This window comes from Phyllostomus discolor, chromosome X (genome assembly GCF_004126475.2).
Source record: "Phyllostomus discolor isolate MPI-MPIP mPhyDis1 chromosome X, mPhyDis1.pri.v3, whole genome shotgun sequence".
In the NCBI taxonomy this organism is placed as follows: Eukaryota; Metazoa; Chordata; class Mammalia; order Chiroptera; family Phyllostomidae; genus Phyllostomus; species Phyllostomus discolor.
The window spans coordinates 60676183-60696686 of NC_050198.1; positions in this window are offsets into that span (position 1 = coordinate 60676183).

Below are 20504 nucleotides of genomic sequence, written 5' to 3' on the forward strand. Positions count from 1 at the left end.
TCATGGAGAAAAATGCAGTGGATTTTGTCTTAGCAGCCTCTAGTATTTACCACTGTTTTTTCTTTCTGGATCTTTTCTGGATCTGGCGATGTCAGATCTTGACCCCATCTGACCTTAGGCAGCCTGCTCTGAGACTGCCAGGGATCTGTTGTCTCCTGTGGCTGTCTCCTTTGGTTGTTAATCTAGTCACTCAGCACTCAGCAGTCAGGCTTAAGTACCAAAGAGCCAGGACAGAGTCCCTCCTGGGTCAGGACTATTGTTTCCCCTCTGGCTGCTGCCACTTAGAGGAGAGTGGTCTGCCTGAGCAGCATGGCTGCTACTGTATGGGGTGTGACTCAGCACTGGAATCACAGAGCCTACTCTCTTAGTTCTATCCCTAAAGCTTCTGTCCCCAGTCTCTCCTCAGGCATCTCCAGGCCACTCTGCACCCACTTTTGCCGGACCCCAGGGTACATTCAAGAAGAGCCAAGAAAATTTGCACATTGGCCCTGTAAGTGGCTCTTTGTGTCTCCAGCCGTCCATTTCTGGCAGAGTGTAACCCTGCCACTTTTTGCTGCTGGTTGTTATATGTGTACTCTTTGGGTTCTGGTGCTTTAGGCTGAGGATCCCTGCTTAGGGTTTAGACCCCATTCTTCTCAGGGGGATCCAATCAGCCACTTAATTATCCCTCTCTCGCTGATGCCTGTGGGCGCCCGGCCAGCCTTCTCGAGTCTCCACCACACTCCTTACCAGACAGGTTGTACTGAAGCTGATTCTTCTGTCTGCCTGAGGTTTTAAGGTTTCTCTCTAGCTATTGTTCAATTGTTTGATCTGGGTGATTTCTCTACAATTTAGTTGTAATTCCAAGCTGGTCCTGGGAGGAGGTTTGTGTGTCTTCAATTCACTCCTACACCATCTTGCGTACTTTCTATGTCTTTATACTTATAGGTGAAACTGTGGCACATCTGTGACTGTGTAATTCTAGGGCTGGTCCTTTACTCTGAAGTGGTCTGATTCATTTCCTGCCAAATGTTACAAATGTTCAGGACACTAGAATCTTTTCTGAGGAAGAATCTTCAGCACCTTGGAAACAGGGAAAGAGAGAAGAAGGAGCATTTTCATTATCCTCAGGAAATTATCAATGACCACTGAAAATAGAAAGCTACAAGGGTTTCTTAGAGGGAAATTCAGAGTGGTAAAAAGGTGGGCTCAGTCAGTAAAAACATGCATTGCCCTTCATCATCAGCTAGTGCGTGGAAAACCATGGAGTACACAGATCATGCATATGCAGTCAGTAAGTTCCTTTGCTTTCCATGTGGATCACATAGTTCTCGATCTGAAGTGTTGTCCTGTCTTCTAGTTGACTAGAGCAGGTGAATCCTGGTGCACATAGGTTCCATGTGTGAGTGAGCTTCTATAGTTATTGCCTTTGTCTCATAGTGAACAGTTTTAATTGTTTTTTGAGAAAACCACATTATTATGAGTCAATTCACATTTAAAGTGTATAATTCAATGGTTTTTAGTATACACAGAGAATTGTGGAATATCCACCAAGTCACTTTTAGAATAGTTTCTTTAATAGAAACCCATAACATTTAGCTATAACCACTCTAATCCTCCATTCCCTCAAGCACTGGGCGACCACTAATGTATATTTTGTCCCTTATATATTTGCCTATCCTGGACATTCCATATATTACAAATGGAATCATAATACAGGGTCCAGCACAAATAATTCCCCTTTTTTATTGCAAAATATTTTGTTACAAAATGATAAGCATGCAATTCTATAGCATAACAATATCACACTCAAGTACACCATATGACATTTTAGGTGAAATGTTCAAATAAAACTATAAATTATTACACCCATATTATTACCCTACCAGGTTGCCAGACCTTGTAAATATGGGGTCTTTTGTGACTGGCTGTTTTTACTTAGCATGGTTTTCAGGGTTCATTTATGTTGTAGCATATTAGTACTTCATAGTACTTCATTTCATATATAAGGTCTGTCTGGAAAAAGTCCAGCCATTGTTAATATAATGAGAATGGTTTGTGTGACATCAAGGTAACCTGGCAGCAAAGGAAAGTGGACTGGAATGTGCATGTGTAAACAATGACGACTTCACTGTACTAGTCAGTGGGGGTAGTGGATGCCATTGAGTAAGTATGTGTACTATGTGGTTGTCACATTCAAAATGACTGAGTGAGTCAGAATGGCCATCATAAAGCAACAAACAACAAGTGTTGGAGAGGATGTGGAGAAAGGGGGTCCCTAGTGCACTGTTGGTGGGACTGCAGACTGGTACAACCATTATGGAAAGCAGTTTGGAACTTCCTCAGAAAACTAAAAATGGATCTGCCTTTTGACCCAGCAATTCCATTGCTGGAACTCTATCCTAAGAACACTAAAACACCAATACAAAAGAACCTTTGCACCCCAATGTTCATAGCAGCACAATTTACAATAGCTAGGTGCTGGAAGCAACCTAGATGCCCATCAGTAAATGAATGGATCAAAAAACTATGGTACATTTACACAATGGAATTCTATGCAGCAGAAAGAAAGAAGGAGCTCATACCCTTTGCAACAGCATGGATGGAGCTGGAAAGCATTATGCTAAGTGAAACAAGCCAGGCAGTGAAAGACAAATACCACATGATATCACCTTTAACAGGAATCTAAACAACAAAACAAAATAAAACAAAAAACTAGCAAAATATAACCAAAGACACTGAAATAGGGGATAGTCTGACAGTGGCCAGAGGGGAGAGAAGAGGGAATTTCAGGGGGGAATGGGTAGGGATTACAGGAACAAATTTGGAGGACACATGGACAAAAACTAGGGGTGGGGGGTAATGGGGGGAAGGGGGGAGGGTTGGGTGGATGGGCTGGAACGGGAGTAGGGGGGAGAAAACTGTACTTGAACAATGATTGAAATAAAAAAATAAAAAATAAAAAATAAAAAAAAAACAAAAAACAAAATGACTGAGTGAGTAGAGCAATGAATCTGCATCAAATTTTGTGTTAAGCTTAAACATTCCTCCATGAAAACTATTTGGATGATTCAGAAGGACACAGCTATGGGCAACTGGTGATTGGCAGCTTCATCATGACAATGTACTTGCTCATGCATTACATCTCATGCAGTTTTTTTGTGAAACATCTAATCACCAGATGACTCAGCCCCTCTATGGCCCAGATTTGGTGCCCCCTAACTTCTGGCTCTTCCCAAAACTAAAACCACCTTTGAAATGAAAAATATTTTGGACCATTGATGAGATTCAGGAAAATACGATGGGGCAGCTGAAGGCAATTGGCAAAACTGTGTCAGGTCCCAAGGTGCCTACTTTGAAGGGGACTAAGGTGTCATTGTCCTATGTACAATGTTTCTTGTATCTTGTATCTTCTTCAATAAATGTCTCTACTTTTCGTATTACATGACTGGATGCCTTCTAGACACACCTCATATATGTGTGTGTATGTATATAATATAGCACCTATATTTAGATATTACTCATACACAGTACAATTCACACATTTGAAATGAACAATTCTAAAAACAAAATAAAATTCTAAATATTATTGTATTAGTATAAATAATATAATATTTATACTAAAATACAGTAACAACACAAGAATAATAAATACTAAATACAATGTTATTTATTTGCAATAATATTTAGTATAATCACAGAGGCATGCAGTTATGAGTTGTTTTAGGTCATATTAGAATACCTGTTTTCAGTTATTTTGGGTCTATACCTAGGAGTAGAATTGCTGGGTAATATAGTAATTCTGTGTTTAACTTTTTGAGAACGTGCCAAACTGTACATAGTAGCTGCACCATTTTCCAGCCCTACCATCAATGTACAAAGGTTCCAGTTTCTCCACATCTTTATCAACACTTGTTAGTTTCTGTTTTCTTGATTATGGCTAGCATATTGGGTATAAAGTGCTATCTCCTTATGGTTTTATTTTACATTTCTCTAATAAGGCTGTTGAACATCTTTTCATGTACTTACTGGTCATTTGTATAACTTCTTTGGAAAATGTATGTTCAAGTCATTTGTCTATTTTTAATTGGACTATTTGTCATTTTGTCATTGAATTGTAAGAGCTCTTTATAATACTCTAGATAGTAGACCATTATCAGGTATATGTTTTGCAAATATTTTCTTCCATTCTGTGAGTTGTCTTCCTTTTATGGTAAGACTATTATTTAGGGTAGTTGTAGTTTCATAGTAAATTTGAGAGAAAGATACAGAGGTTTCTTATATACTCCCTGCCTCTCTCCACACTTACACAGCCTCCCCTATTTTCAACATTCTCCACCAGAATGATACTTTTGTTACAATTGATGAACCTATGTTGATACATTATGATCACCCAAAGTTTATAGTTTATCTTAAGGTTCACTCTTGATGTATATTTTATGGGCTTGGACAAGTTGTATAATATTACATATCCATCATTGTAGTATCATACAGAGCACTGCCCTAAACACCCTTTGTGCTCATTACCCTCCTACTCCACAACCCCAGATACCACTGATCTTTTTACTGTTGCCATAGTTTTGCCTTTTCCAGAATGTCATTTAATTACAATTGTACAGTTCATAGCTTTTTGAGATTGGCTGCTTTCACTTAGTAATAAGCATTTAAGATTCTTCCATATCATTTCATGACATGATAGATAATTTCTTTGTAGCACTGAGTACTATTCCATTGTCTAGATGTACTACACTTTCTTTGTCCATTCACCTACTGAAGCACAACATGGTTGCTTCCAGAGTTATGGCAATTATGAATAAAGCTGCCATAAATATTTCTGTGAAGGTTTTTGTGTGGACATAAGTTTTCCTCCCCTTTAGGTATATATCAAGGAGTGTGACTGCTAGATTGTATGGTAATGATAAGTTGTTTTGTAATAAACCAGCAAACTATCTTTCAAAGTGGCTGTACCACTTTGTATTCCAACTAGCAATGAATGAGAGAGTTCCTTTCACTCCACATTGTTGTCAGCAATTGGTGTTGTCTGTATTCTGCATTCTGGTTATACTAACAGGTGTGTTAGTGATACCTCCTTGTTGTTTTAATTTGCAATTTCCTGATGTCATATGATGTGGATTTTCTTTTTATATGGTTACTGCCATCTGTATATCTTTAGTGAACTTTCTGGTAAAGTCTTTGGACCATTTTTCAGTTGGGGTGTTTGTTTTCTTATTGTTCAAGACTTCTTTGTATATTTTGGATAAGAGTCCCTTACTTGATATATGTTTTACAATTTTTTTAAAATTGAGATATAAGTGACATATAACATTAGTTTCAGGTATACCACATAATGATTTGATATTTGTACAATACTGCAAAATGATCACCACAATAAGTATAATTAACATTTACCATCACACATCGTTATAATTTTTTTCTTGTGATATGAACTTTTAAGATTGTTCTTTTAGTTACCTTTAACTGTATAATACACTATTATTATTTATAGTCACCTTACTGTACATTACATCCCCAGGACTTATTTACCTTATAACTGGTTGTTTGTATTTTTTACCACCTTCACCCATTTTGCCACCCTCCACTTTGACATCTGGCAACCACCAATCTGTTTGTTCTCTGTATGAGTTCAGTTTATTTTTTGTTTTAGATTTCACATATAAGCGAGGTCACATAGTATTTGTATTTCTCTGTATGACTTGTTTCTCCTAGCATAATCCCCTTAAGATCCATCTGTGTTTATTTCAAACAGCAAGATTTGCATATTTTTGTTCAAATATTGTACTCTATCTATCTAAGATATAATTGACATGTAATAGTACTTTCAAGTATACAACAAAATGATTTGAAATATATATATATATATACACATAAAAAATGAAATGATCACTATAATAAGTCTAATTAACATCTATCCCTATACATAGTTAAAATATTTTTCTTGTGATGAGAACTTTTAAGATTTACTCTTTTAGCAACTTTCAAATATACAACAATATAATTAACTATAGTCACCATGATATAAGTTATACCCGTGACTTATTTATAACTGGAAGTTTGTACCTTTTGACTCCATTATGTATTTCTTCCACTCCTTACCCCACCTCTGGCACTTCCTTCCCTTTCTCTGTTCTCTGTATCTGGTTTGTTTTTTTAAGAACCTAAATATAAGTGAGATCATACAGTATTTGTCTTTGAATTATTTCACTTACCATAATGCCATCAAAATCCATCCATGTTGTCCAAATGGTCAGATTTCATTCTTTTATTTAAAAAATATGTATTCAATATTTTCAGTTATTATTTAATGCCCTTATACCTGCAATCAACACATTGTTGTCCATGTCCATGAGTCCTTATTCTAACCAAATGGTCAGATTTCATTCTTTTATTAAAAAATTACTTATTCAATTTTTTTCAGTTACTATTTAACACTCTTATACCTGCAATCAAAACATTGTTGTCCATGTCCATGAGTCCTTATTCCTTTTTGCTCCCTCCCTCTTCCACCTGACATACCTCCCCTCATAGCTGTCATCCTACTTTCTATCTGTGGGTCTTTATTTTCCTTGTTAGTTCAGTTTGTTTACTAGATTCCACATATGAGTGAAATCATATGGTATTGGTCTTTCTCTGACTTGTGGTGCACCATGGCTGGCTTTTACCAGCACCAGGCCTAGGGAAGGGTCAGCTAAAATCTCAGTGCTCCTAGAAATCTGCCTTTGCTGGCAGGATTTCTGGTAAGCTTAAGACATTTCAAAAATTTATATGGAACCACCCTGGCTGGTGTGGCTCAGTGGACTGAGCACTGGCCTGTGACCCAAAGGGTTGCTGTTTTGATTCCCAGCCAGGGCACCTGCCTAGGTTGTGGACTGGGTCCCCAGTGTAGGGCACAGAAAAGGAAACCACTATTTCTCTCCCTTTCACACTCCCTTTCCCCCTCCCTTCCCCCCTCCTAGAAACTTACACTTTTCCAAAACTAAATCAGGAAAGATCAGAGAATCTGAATAGGCAGATTATCCCTGGTGAAACTGAAGCAATAATTGAAAAACTCCTCCAACAAACAAAAGCCCTGGACTGGATGGCTTCACAGGTGAATTTTACCAAACATTCTGAGAAAAACTAACAACTCTCCTCAATCTATTTCAAAAAATTCAAGAGGAGGGTAGCCTCCCAAGCTCATTTTATGAGGCTAGCATTATCTTAATTCCAAAACCAGATAAAGATGCTACAAAAAAGAAAATTACAGGCCAATATTTGTGGTAATCATAGATGCTAAAATCCTCAACAAAATATTAGCAAACTAAATATAGTGAAATATCAGAAAGATCATACACCGTGATCAAGTGGGATTTATTCTAGAAATATAGGGTTGTTACTACATTTGCAAATCAACAATGTGATTAACCACATAAACAAAATGAAGGGTAAAAACCACATGATCAAATCAATAGATGCAGAAAAAGCATTTGATAAAATCCAGTACCCATTTATGATAAAAACTCTCAGCAAAGTGTGCATAGAGGGAACATACCTAAACATAATAAAGGCCATTTATGACAAACCCACTGCCAGCATCATACTCAACTGGCAAAAACCACAAGCATTCCCTTTCAGGTCAGGAATAAGACAGGGATGTATGCTTTCACCACTCTTATTCAACACAGTACTGGATTCATAGCCATAGCATCAGGCAAGAAGAAAAAATAAAAGGCATCCAGATTGGAAAGGAAGAAGTAAAACTGTATTTGCAGATGACATGATACAATATACAGAGAACCCCAAAGATTCCACCAATGAACTACTAGAACTGAGAAATGAACTCAGTAAAGTAGCAGGATACAAAACTAATATCCAGAAATTAGGTGTATTTTTATATTCCAATAATGAATTAACAGCAAGGGAAATTAAGACAGCAATCTGATTTGTAATTGCTTCAAAAAAGATAAAATACCTAGGAATAAATATAAGCAAAGATGTAAAAGACTTGTACTCAGTAAATTATAAGACATTGAAGAAAGAAATTGAAAATAATACAAATATGTGGAAGCATATACCATGTTCATGGGTAGGAAGAATTAACATTATTACAATGTCCATGCTATCCAAAGCAATCTATAGATTCAGTGCCATTCCTATGAAGATTCCAATGACACATTTTACAGAATAAGAACAAATTTCAAAAATTTATAAGCAACCACAATAGGTCCTGCATAGCAACAGCAATCCTGAAGGAATGAAGCTGGAGGAATCACACTACCTAATATCAAACTTCTATCAGGCCATATTAATGAAAACAGATTAGTACTGGCATAAAAAAAGACACATAGATCAATGGAACAGAATAGAGAGACCAGAAATAAATCCATACCTTTATTATCAATTATTGACAGGAAGCAAAGACAATGGACTAAAGATATTTTATTCAATAAATGGTGTTGGGTAAATTAGATAGATATGTGCAGAAAAATGAAACTAGATCACTTTCTTACACCACACACAAGAATAAATTCAAAATGGATTAATGACAAATGTTAGACTGGAAACCATTAAACTCCTGGAAGAAAACATAGGCAGTAAAATCTTGGGCATTTCCAGTAGCAATATTTTATCGGCTATATCTCTCCAGGCAAGAGAAACAAAAGAAATAATAAACAAAAGGGACCACATCAAACTAAAAAGTTTCTGCACAGCAAAGGAGACCATCAACAAACTAACAAGACAGCCTATGGAATGGGTGGACATATTTGCTGATACATCTGATATGGGGATAATATCCAAAATTTATAAAGAACTTTTAAAACTCAATACCAAAAAAAAAAAGAACCCCAACAAATAATCCAATTAAAAAATGAGGAAAGAAGGAATAGACGCTTCTCCAAAAAGGACATACAGATGGCCAATAAACATGAGAAGATGCTCAAAGTCACTAATCATCAGAGAAGTGCAAATTAAAATGACAATGAGATACCACCCCAGACCTGGCATGATGGCTATCATCAATAAATCAACAAACGACAAGTGCTGTTGAGGATGTGGAGAAAGGGGAACCATTTTGCACTGTTGGTGGAAATGCAGACTGGTTGAAGCCACTGTAGAAATCAGTATGGAGATATCACAAAAACAGTAAAAATGGATCTGCCTTTTGACCTGACTATCCTGCTTTTGGAAACATATCTGAAGTAACCCAAAATACTAATTTGAAAGAACATCAGCAAATCCATGTTCATTGCAATGTTATTTACAATCTCCAAGAAATGAAGCAGACCAAGTGTCCATCAGTAGATGAGTGGATAAAAAAACTATGGGATGTTTAAACAATGGAATACTTCTTGGCCATAAAAAAGAAGAAAATTTTACCCTTTGCAAAAGAATAGATGGACCTGGAGAACATTATATTAAGTGAAATAAGCTATCCAGGGAAAGACAAATAGCATATGATTTCATGCATATGTGGAATCTAATCAGCAAAGTGAACTACCAGACAAAATAGAGACAGACTCATAGAGAGCAGGGTGACTGTTAAGGTGCAGGACAGGGGTTGTTAGGAGGTGGAGAGAGTGAGCAAAAAGGCAAAGGGGCTCATGCTTGGACAACATGATGTTGATTGCGGCATGGAAGTGGTAGAAGGGCGCTAAATGGTAATGCAAAAAGTAATAAAACATTTAAAGAAGAACAAAATTTTCCTACATTCCAAAAAAATACACTAATTGAAAAAAACTATGGACTTAATACTATGTCTGAGATTATTGTTATACTTGGAGATCCCACTAAATTGGAACAGTTTTTTCTGCCAATACTCATAAGAGGATAACTAAATATAAAATGGAAGAAAAAAGAGTATACCTCTCTTTAATTGTAGCTTGGTCTAAATTTATCATAGTTGCAGTCACCATTATTTTATTTTAAAATATTTCATATTGGGCAAGGATGATCTGACACAATAAAAAATGAATTAAAATTAAGTTAAATCTTTGAACACTTCCAAATTGGCATGATGAAATGGGACTCCATGAACACCTAGTTAAATCAGTTAGTCAGACCCAATGTAAATTTAAACTGGACCTTCATGGATTAAAATTTATTGTATTAAATTTAACAAATGAGTTTTATCCCCACTATTTCTTCATTTGACAGGCCAATATTGCATGTTTTTAAGACTGGAAAAAATAAAGGGTGCCTCATGATGTATTACTACAACCTCAGTACTGTGTTTTCATCCACCAAGGCCCCCATACTGAATATGCAATATTGTTAAAATTATTTATTGTTTTCAATAAACAACTGGCAAATATTTTGCTCTTATATATTTTGTTAACATACTATGTTCTGTGCCTATTTCAATAGCCTCTGAACTGCAGTTTGCCTCCACCTCCAAAGGCTGGAGGCAAACTGCACCCTTCCCCAGGTTTCCCATGGGGCACCAATACAGCTTTGCCACAACAGAGTCTTTACAGACAAGATGTTGACTATATCCACCTTTGCCTAGAAACAAGTATAGTATTACACTGATAACACTATCCTCTAAGGAGATTCACTGGACATACTTATTAATGATATATAACTTCAACATCTTTTAGTCTTTTTTGGGTTCTGGTGGCACCATAGTCTTCAATTACAAATTTTGCTGCCCAGTCAACATTAACAGATGCTCCTGTTAGTGCCCTCAAGAGCTCCTTAATTGTAGAAGTTTGATAATCTCTTCTCATAGCTCCTGGACTATCTGGGCCACTTGATGGCTATAAGTTGCCCAAGGGCTTCTGATACAAGAAACTGCCCCTCTTGACCTCATGCTATACACCATTAAAACACCAAATGACTGACTACTGAACTGTCTCTTCTGGTAATAACGCCTCTCATAGACCCTGAGCCTGTGACCCTCTATAGTCAGCTGCCTATTATACTTCGGATCATGGAAGCAGCACCCCACAAACTAGGCATGGCAACAGACACCCCTGTAAGACAGGATGGAACCACGCCTTGGAACTGGCTTATTTTACCGGTAGGCTTGGATGGCTTCCCCTCTCCTTATCCTTGCCGGATGCCAGGGTACTGGAGAAGGTAACCCCTTCCCCATACTGCTTAGCTACCTGAGGAACTTCACCATTGAATTCTACCAAATATTTAAATACCAATTAACACCAATCCTCCTCAAACCCTTCAAAAATATTGAAGAGAATGGAATACTTTCTAACTCATTCTATGAGGCCAGCATTATATTACCCTGAAACCAAAACCTGACAAAGACTTCACAATAAACAAATTTATAGACTAATTCCCTTATGAATGTATGTGTAAAAATTATCAACAAAATATTAGCAAATCGAACCCAATGGTATATTAAGATGATTATTTACCATGACCATGTGGGATTTATCCTAGGAATGCAAAGGTGGTTCAACATTAGAAAATCAATATTAATATATCATGTTAATAAAATGAAGGAACAAAACCATATGATCCTCTCTATTGACTCAGATAAGGCTTTTGACAAAATTCAATAACCTTTCATGATAAAACTCTCAGAAAAGCAGGAATAGAGGGAAAATTCCTAAACGTGATCAATGGTATTTATTAAAACCCATGTCCAACATCATACTCAGTGGTGAAGGACTGAAAGCTTTCTTGCTATGATCAGGAACAAGATAAAGAGCTGTGTTTGCACTGCTGCTTAATAACATTATATTGGATTTTTTATACAGACTTATTAAACAAGAAAAAAAAAACATCTAAATTGGGAAGAAAGAGGTGAAACTATTTCCATTCACAGATGACATGATGTAAATATGAGGGGGGCACCCAAAAATCCTGGAATTTATCTATAAAAAATTGTGTATTTATTCTTACGTGTTTAAAATTCAGTCATCTTCAAAGTATCCTCCATTTGATGCAATACACCTATCAAGGCATTTTTTTCCACCACCCAAAACAGTTTTTGAACTTGTTGATTTTGGTGTCTTTTAGTGCTTCTGCAGTTTTTTGTTTCACCTCTCCCACATCAGCAACAATGTTTCCCTTTGAGGCCTTTTTTCAATTGGGGAAACCAATAAAAAAGTCATTTGGTTTGAGATCAGGTGAATAGGGAGGGTGGGGCACAGGGATCATGCTGCTTTTGGTCAAAAGCTCCTGAACGCTCAGCGTGGTGTAAGCAGGTGCACTTGTAAATCACCCATCATGAAATGGGCAAGTGGATCGAGCCTTCAAAAATATTCACAGGAGCTGAACGCAGCCTTTCACAACAACACCAGCTGGTACACTGATACTGATGGGTTCCTAAAACACCCACCTACCAGGGGAAGCCTGTACTATAAGGGGTCTACCCTCCAGAAGATAATTCTGTTTTTTGGGGTCCCCCTTTGTATCCCAAAGACACCAGAAGAAAACTGGTAAAGCTAATAAACAAATTCAGCAAAGTTGGTGTACAAGATCAACAAATAAAAATCAGTTTCGTTTCTTTTTCAAAAATATATTTTATTGATTTTGCTATTACAGTTGTCCCATTCCACCCTTCACTCCCCTCCACCCTGCACAGCCCCTCCCACCCATATTCCCCCCCATTAGTTCATATCCATGGGTCATGCATATAAAGTTCTTTGGCTTCTACATTTCCTATACTATTCTTACCCGCCCCCTGTCTATTTTCTACCTACCATCTATGCTACTTATTCTCTGTACCTTTTCCCCCTCTGTCCCCCTCCAACTCCCCTGTTGATAACCCTCCATGTGATCTCCATTTCTGTGGTTCTCTTCCTGTTCTAGTTGTTTGCTTAGTCTGTTTTTGTTTTCATTTTAGGTGCGGTTGTTAATAATTGTGAGTTTGCTGTCATTTTACTATACATGTTTTTTATCTTCTTTTTCTTAGATAAATCCCTTTAACATTTTATAAAATAAGGGCTTGGTGATGACGAACTCCTTTAAGTTGACCTTATCTGAGAAGCACTTTATCTGCCCTTCCATTCTCAATGAAAGCTTTGCTGGATAGAGCAATCTTGCATGTAGGTCCTTGCCTTTCATGACTTGGAATACTTCTTTCCAGCCCCTTCTTGCCTGTAAGGTCTCTTTTGAGAAATCAGCTGACAGTCTTATGCGTACTTCTTTGTAGGTAATTGTCTCCTTTTGTCTTGCTGCTTTTAAGATTCTCTCCCCATCTTTAATCTTGGGTAATGTAATTATGATGTGCTTTGGTGTGTTCCTCCTTGTGTCCAGCTTCTTTGGGACTCTCTGAGCTTACTGGACTTCCTGGAAGTCTATTTCCTTTGCCAGAATGGGGAAGTTCTCCTTTATTATTTGTTCAAATAACTTTCCACTTGTTGCTCTTCCTCTTCCCCTCTGGTACCCCTGAAAGTCAATTCTTGAAATGTTTAAAGATGTCCTGGAGGTTCCTAAGCCTCTCCTCATTTTTTTGAATTCTTGTTTCTTCATTCTTTTCTGATTGGGTGTTTCTTTCTTCCTTCTGGTCCACTCCATTGATTTGAGTTCTAGTTTCCTTCCCATCACTATTGGTTCCCTGTACATTTTCCTTTATTTCACTTAACATAGCCTTATTTTTTAAATCTAGTTTGCAAGCAAATTCTGTGAGCATCATGATTACCAGTGTTTTGAACTGTGCATCTGATAGGTTGGCTACCTGTTCGTTGCTTAGTTGTGTTATTTTCTGGAGCTTTGATCTTTTCTTTCATTTGGGCCATTTTTTTTTTTGTCTTGATACGCCTGTTATGTAGTGAGGTGTGGAGCCTTAGGTGTTTACCTGGGTGGGGCAACCCAGTTGCTGGGTTGTGAAGCTGTATGTGGGGAGTGGTCTGAGAGGGAACTATGTCACTTGTTCTGATCTCTGTCAGATTTCAGTCACTGCTCCCACTTTCCACAAACAAAGTTGGCCCTTGTGGTGCTGATTCCTGGTGGGTGGACTTGTGTACATTCTAGGACCCTGTGGGTCTCTCCAGTGAACTCTCCTGTGAGGCTGGGAGTTTCCCCTGGCACATCAACCCCCACAGATGTTTTCAATCAGTTGTTTGAGGCTTTATTTCCCCACACTGGGACCTTGAGTTGCAGCTTGGTCTGTCCTGCTACCCAGTTTCGCCTGGTTTATCTGCACATGAATGTGGGACCGCCCAGTCTACCAGCTGCCTTGCACACTGCACTCTGTGCCACAATCTGCCGCCTCGCTCGGTCCTCAGCCGCCGCTATGTCATGAGCCCTCTCTGCCCTGGCTGCTCATCTCTGCCCCTCCTACTGCCGTGGATGAATGTGTCTTCTTTAACTCCTTGGTTGTCGGATTTCCATACAGTTCAATTTTTTCTGTCAGTTCTGGTTGTTTGTTTTTGTTTTTGAATTGTTGTTAAACATTTGGTTAATTGTTGTTAAACTTTCGGTTGTGTAAGGAGGCACAGTGTGTCTACCTACACCTCCATCTTGGCTGGAAGTCCAGTTTTTGTTTCTATATACCAGCAATTAGCATCTTGAATGGAAATTAAAATAGGAATTTGATTTAAAATGCCATCTAAAAGAATTAGTACTTAGGAATAAATCTAACCAAGGAGGCAAAAACCTCGTGTGTTGAAAAATAGAAAACATTACTGCAAGAAATTAAAGAAGACCTAAATAAAGGGAAGATATTTTATGCACATGGATGGGAAAATTTAATCTTGTTAAGATGTCAGTATTACAAAAACTATGTAAAAATTTGTTGAAATCCCTGTCAAAATTCCAACAACTATCTTCACAGAAATGGAAAAGCCAGTTCTCAGATTCATATGGAATTTCAAGTGGTCTGAATAGCCAAAAGGATTTTGACAAAATAGCAAAGCTGGGGGCATTACATGTCCTGATTTCAAAATATATTGCAAAGCCACAGTAGGTAAAGCAGTATGGTACTAACATTAAAGTCAGATATGTAGATAAATGGAACAGAATAGAGAGTCCAGGTGCCAAGAACACACAATTGGAAAAACATAGTCTCTTCAACAAAATGGTGTTGGTGAAACTGGATATACAAATGCAGAAGAATGAAATTTGACCCTTACATCACATACAAAAAATAATTTAAAATAAATTAAAGACTTGAATGTAAGAAACTGCAAAACTTCTAGAATACAACATACAGGAAAGCTTTCTGACATTGCTCTTTGCAAAGAGTTCTTGGTAATGTCACCTATAGCACAGGTAACAACAACAGCAAAAATAGACACATGGAACTCATGAAACTAAAAAAAGCCTCTGTGCAGCAAAAGAATTAATAATCAGAATGACAAGGAAATCTATGCAAATGGGAGAAACTATTTGTCAATAATGTATCTTGTAAGGGGCTAATACCCAAAATATATAAGGAATTCAACTTAATACACCCCACCAAATAACCAATCAAAAAGTGGACAAAGGAGTTGAATAGACATTTCTCCAAACAAGTTGTACAAATGACCAATGATATGCAAAAAGCTGCTCAACATCACTAATCATTAGGGAAATACAAATCAAAACCAGAATGACATATCACCTCATACATGTTAGGGTGGCCATTATTCAAATGACAAAAGATAATAAGTGTTGGTAAGAATGTGGGTAAAAGGAAACACTTGTACTTTGTTTCTTTTTAAACTTTGAAGATTCTATTTATTTATTTTTAGAGATAGGGGAAAGGAAGAAGAAATAGAGGAAGAGAAACATCAATGTGTTGTTGCCTCTTGTGCACCCCATACTGGGGACTTGGCTTGCAGCCCAGGCATGTGCCCTGATTGAGAATTGAACCTGTGACCCTTTGGTTCACAGTCTGGTGCTTAATCCACTGAGCCACACCAGCCAGGACAACTTTGTTTATGGGAGTGTAAAATGATGCAACAGCTATAGTAAACAGTAGGGATATTTCTCAAAAAAATTAAAAATGGAACTACCATATGATCCTGCAATCTTATTTCTTGGTATATATCTAAAAAAGAAAAAAATAGTATCTTGAAGAGAAATCTGCAGTCCCATATTTATTGCAGCATTATTCACAATAGCTAAGATATGGAAACATCGTAAATATCCATAATAAATGAGTAGATAAAGTTGTCTATATGAATATTACTTAGCTTTGAAAAAGAAAGAAATCCTGCCATTTGTAAAACATAGGTAAATCTGGAAGACATTATCCTAACTAAGTAAAATAAGCCAGATGCAGAAACACAATACTTCATAATCTCACTTTCATGTTTGTGATGATTACTTTTATTTGTCATTATGACTGGGATGCAGCTCAGATAACAAAATATTTCTGGGTATGTCTGTGAGGATTTTTTTCATCAGAGATTAGCATTTGAATTGGTAGACAGTAAAAATCACCTTCATCAACACAAGTGGGCATCATCCAATCTGGTGAGGGCCTGAGTAGAACAAGAAGGCACAAGAAGGGAAAATTTGCTCCCTTTGCATAAGTTGGGACATCCATATCCTGCTGTTGAACATTGGTGCTCCTAGTTTTTGGGCCTTTGGTTGTCATCATATACCATCAGCTCCTCTGGTTCTCAAGCCTTTGGACTCAGACTGAATTATACCACTGGCTTTCTTGGTTCTCCAGTTTGCAGATGGCATATCGTGATTCAATTTGTATAATAAATATTCTCTCATCCCTCCCTCCCCCTATTGATTCTGTTTCTGGGATAGGTACTCAGAATGGTTCTAGAGGAACAGAATTTTAAGGGTGAATTTTCTGATTTGATTCTGTTGTTTCTGGAATTGGCTCTCTAATCCAATTAGATTAAAGACACTAATTATTTCCAGTAGTAAAATGAGCATCCATAACTTATGGTGTGAACTGCTTATAAAGAAACACAAAATATCTGCATTGGATATTCCTAATCAGCTACTTATAGGAAGCAAGTAGTTAAGGGATTCAGTATATACTTTAGGACATTTTTTGAAAACTAAGGAATATAATGGCATTGGTTATTTCCTCCTAATTTTGCTAGATAAAGTGGTAAAAGATAAAAAACATAAGCTTTAGGATTCAAATTTTCAGTTCAAATGCCAAGTAAATGACCTAACAGCTTCTATGTGTTCCCTGAAGGAGAGCCTTCTGTCCAGTAGCTGCAGGGATGGAATTTCTGGAAATCAAACAATCACCCTGTGATTGGCTGAATTACAACACAAGTTTGACTCAGTCTTAAAGAGTGTCTACTGTTAAAGTGAGAGCATTTACTTGGAAAGAATGGGATCCTGTAAGTAGGGGTGGGGATATGTGGGAAAACCTTATGAAGCTGAGGACATTGAGCCCTGAAATACTGATTTCATCATCTTTGCCAGTAAAAAAAGTGGTCTCTCCACTCCCACTGGAAGTGGCCTACCCATCAATGGAAGCATAATTGAACTCCCCAGTTCCAGAAAAAGTGTCTTTCCCAACTCCAGCAGAAGTAGCCTGTCTACCCACAGTGTCAGCAGCATGCCCACACACAACTGTAGGAGACTCCACACAATGGTATGGGCCTCCCCACTTGTTACTGGGGATTAACCCTACATTGCCTGAGGAATGGTACTGCCTCCCCTTAGGTAGTTTGCCATGGAAGACAGTGCTGAGTCTCCCCAGGATCCACTTTCATTACCACTCTGTTTCTAGACCTATAACTAGTCTCAAGTTCCAGCAGGCCTCTAAATGCCAGGTACAAAGAGTGACCCATGAGGAGGTAAATGACACTACAAATGAACTATGTGAATTTTCTAATTTTCACAAGAATGAATCTTGGGGAAATTCTAGGAATGTATACTAAGAGTAGGGGATAGTAGTGGAATGGACATGAGGTTGGATCAGGCTGAATTTATTGATATGGGCCCATGTTGGTTTTCCACCTTAGGAGTTCCCTGGGCGAAATTTGAAACTGGTAAAAGTAGAGCAAGGAGAGACTGAAGAGGCAGAGTGCTCCAGAATGCTCCAGGTGGCAGTTTTAATAAGCAAGGGAACTTGTATATAAGGCTCTTCTTGTGTAACCACAAGACTAGTAAATCTCTGCCTCTACCAGCCAGAATCTTAAAAGTTTATATAGAAGGGGAAGGGTTTACAGGAACAAGTATAAAGGACACATGGACAAAAACTGGGGGTGGGGTGGAAATGGGAGGGAGGTGGGGAGGGCTGGGGGAGTTGGTTGGGATGGGAGTAAAAGACAGAAAACTGTAATTGAACAACAATGAAATAAAAAGAAAAGAAAAACAAGTTTATATAGAAGCCTTAATGGGGTTCAGTCATGAAAACAGTCCAGATGGTCTGGGCAACACATGACTCACTCAAAATTTTCTTTGAAATAGCTCCTAGCATGGGAAAGGTGGGAAGAATGTATATCCCAAGGTCAGGGAAGGGGTAAGGAGCCTCCAAATGCTTTGGTCTAGCTCTTGGGTAAACTGGTGATTACGGCCTCTTGATGACCTCCTCCAACACTTGATCCCTTGTAACCACCTCTTAGAATCTTATATGGATCCTTTCTTCCATCTCTGAGCAGTCTGTAAGGGGTTTTATTAGTGTGGAGTTGGCTCATTTGGCAGAGGTCTGGATGCACTGGAGGCAGATACTACAGAAAAAATATAAGCACATTAAGAGAAAACACAGATCAGGATAATGGTTGCCAATATAAGTAATAGTTTTCTGCCAAAAGCCCCATGTTCCAAACAATTGATTTACCAAGTCCACTAAGGTGGGGGTTGGATCACTGTAGGAATTCACATGTGTCCTTTTATAACTTACTAAAGATGGCATGTGAGCAGACTCATCAAGTATGAGCACAACATTCTGTTTGGTTAATTACACAGGTGATTCCATGTGAAGCAGTAATAACCTCAAAGGCCATTCTGGTTTGAAGGAGAGTTTTTCTCATTATAGACATTTTAGTGTTCAGTAAAGACAGGCTTTGCTGGCTATCATTTAAGTCTTGTTGAGTGAGTTTAGTAAGGATTTCTGTGTCCTCCAGACCAATGGAGGGAATAAACACAGCAGCCAAATGATCATACCACTGGAAAACAGAATATGCCTATCCCATTACTACATACCACGGGAACAGCAGAAGTCCAAGGTCATAAAGACAGATATTTAGTAAAAACTTGTATGGGGAGGTCTTCCCCTTTTTTATAAAATCACACTTGTGGCCTGATCCTTAGATGTTAATGTGGTTGTAGCTTTAGGAACTTGACCTTGTGCATACTATATATTTTGCCCTTGGGGAAGCAGCATGTCAGGTGTGAGGAGATATACTGGGGATGGGATATGCCAGACCAGGACTCCCACCTTCTCCCCTCTTTTAATGGTGTTTGTTTCATTCCAGGTATAGTACATTTCAGTAAGTCCGGCTTGCAGCAGGGAAATGGGAACCCAGTGTTGATTGAGTAGTTCCCCCTCGCCTAGCAGTATGAAGTAAATCATCCATCCTGGTGGGATGTCCTATTGCAAATTCCAGTAAATAATGACTTTTCCAGGCATCGTGGGCTTGGCGTTATCAGCAACATAGCCCATTGATCCATGATGACAGTCACAGTGATGGCTGTCTCTCACCGCTTCCATGCCTTTACATACCTTAATGGTACTGGGTGTCTCCACTGGGGTTTCCAGTTTGGCATATGGAGAAACAGGACCTACTGGGTGATTATCCAAATATATTAAAGCCTAGGATGGGCTCTGACTGCTTTGGCTCAGTAGATTCAGCACCAGCCTGTGAACCAAAGGGTCACCAGTTCAATTCCCAGTTAGGGCACACACCTGGGTTGCGTGCCAGGTTCCCAGTACGGTGTGTGTGAGAAGCAACCACCCATTGATGTTTCTCTCCCTCTCTCCCTCCCTTCCCCTCTATCTAAAAATAAATAAATGAATCTTTTTTTTAAGCCTGGGATGGTATTTTTATACTGTTAGTAATATAATCTGCTGCTTTAATAGTCCATTCTTCCTGTCAACCCTGCTGCTTGTGGTTATAGGTGAGATGGAACCTCCATGCAATGTCATGTTCTTTTGCCCAGTCTTGCAAACCATGACCTTTGAAATATGACCCCTCCACCCCATCACTGTTGATTTGACAAGGGTATCCATATGTGGTACTCAGCTTCTCTAATCCCCTAATGGTGGCAGTCTGGTTTGCGGTACTACAAGGGAAAGCTTGGGTTAAACCAGACATAGTGTTTACATAAACCAAGGCATATCAACAACCCTCACTCACTGGGAGGGCAACCACTGTATTCAATTTGCTAGGCCCCCACCTGTTGAGAACTCTGGTGGATCTCGCAGACTCCTTTGGCAGACCAAAATTCTAGGGGTACTTTCCCCTTCTGTTGTCTCTAACATGGTATTTGACCCTTAACTCTAGAGTCACAGACACATCTAACTCATCTAAATGGTAGCTGTGCTTGGGAGATGCCCAGGGCTTTAATATTGCTAAACTAGTATTTTTGCCTTCTCAAAGGAAGCTTACCGCTCTGATCCTCAGTTCCACATGTACCCTTTCTTTGTCAGGTGTTATAAGGGATGGAGACATTGTGCCAGATGGGGAATAAAAGTGCTCCCAAACTCC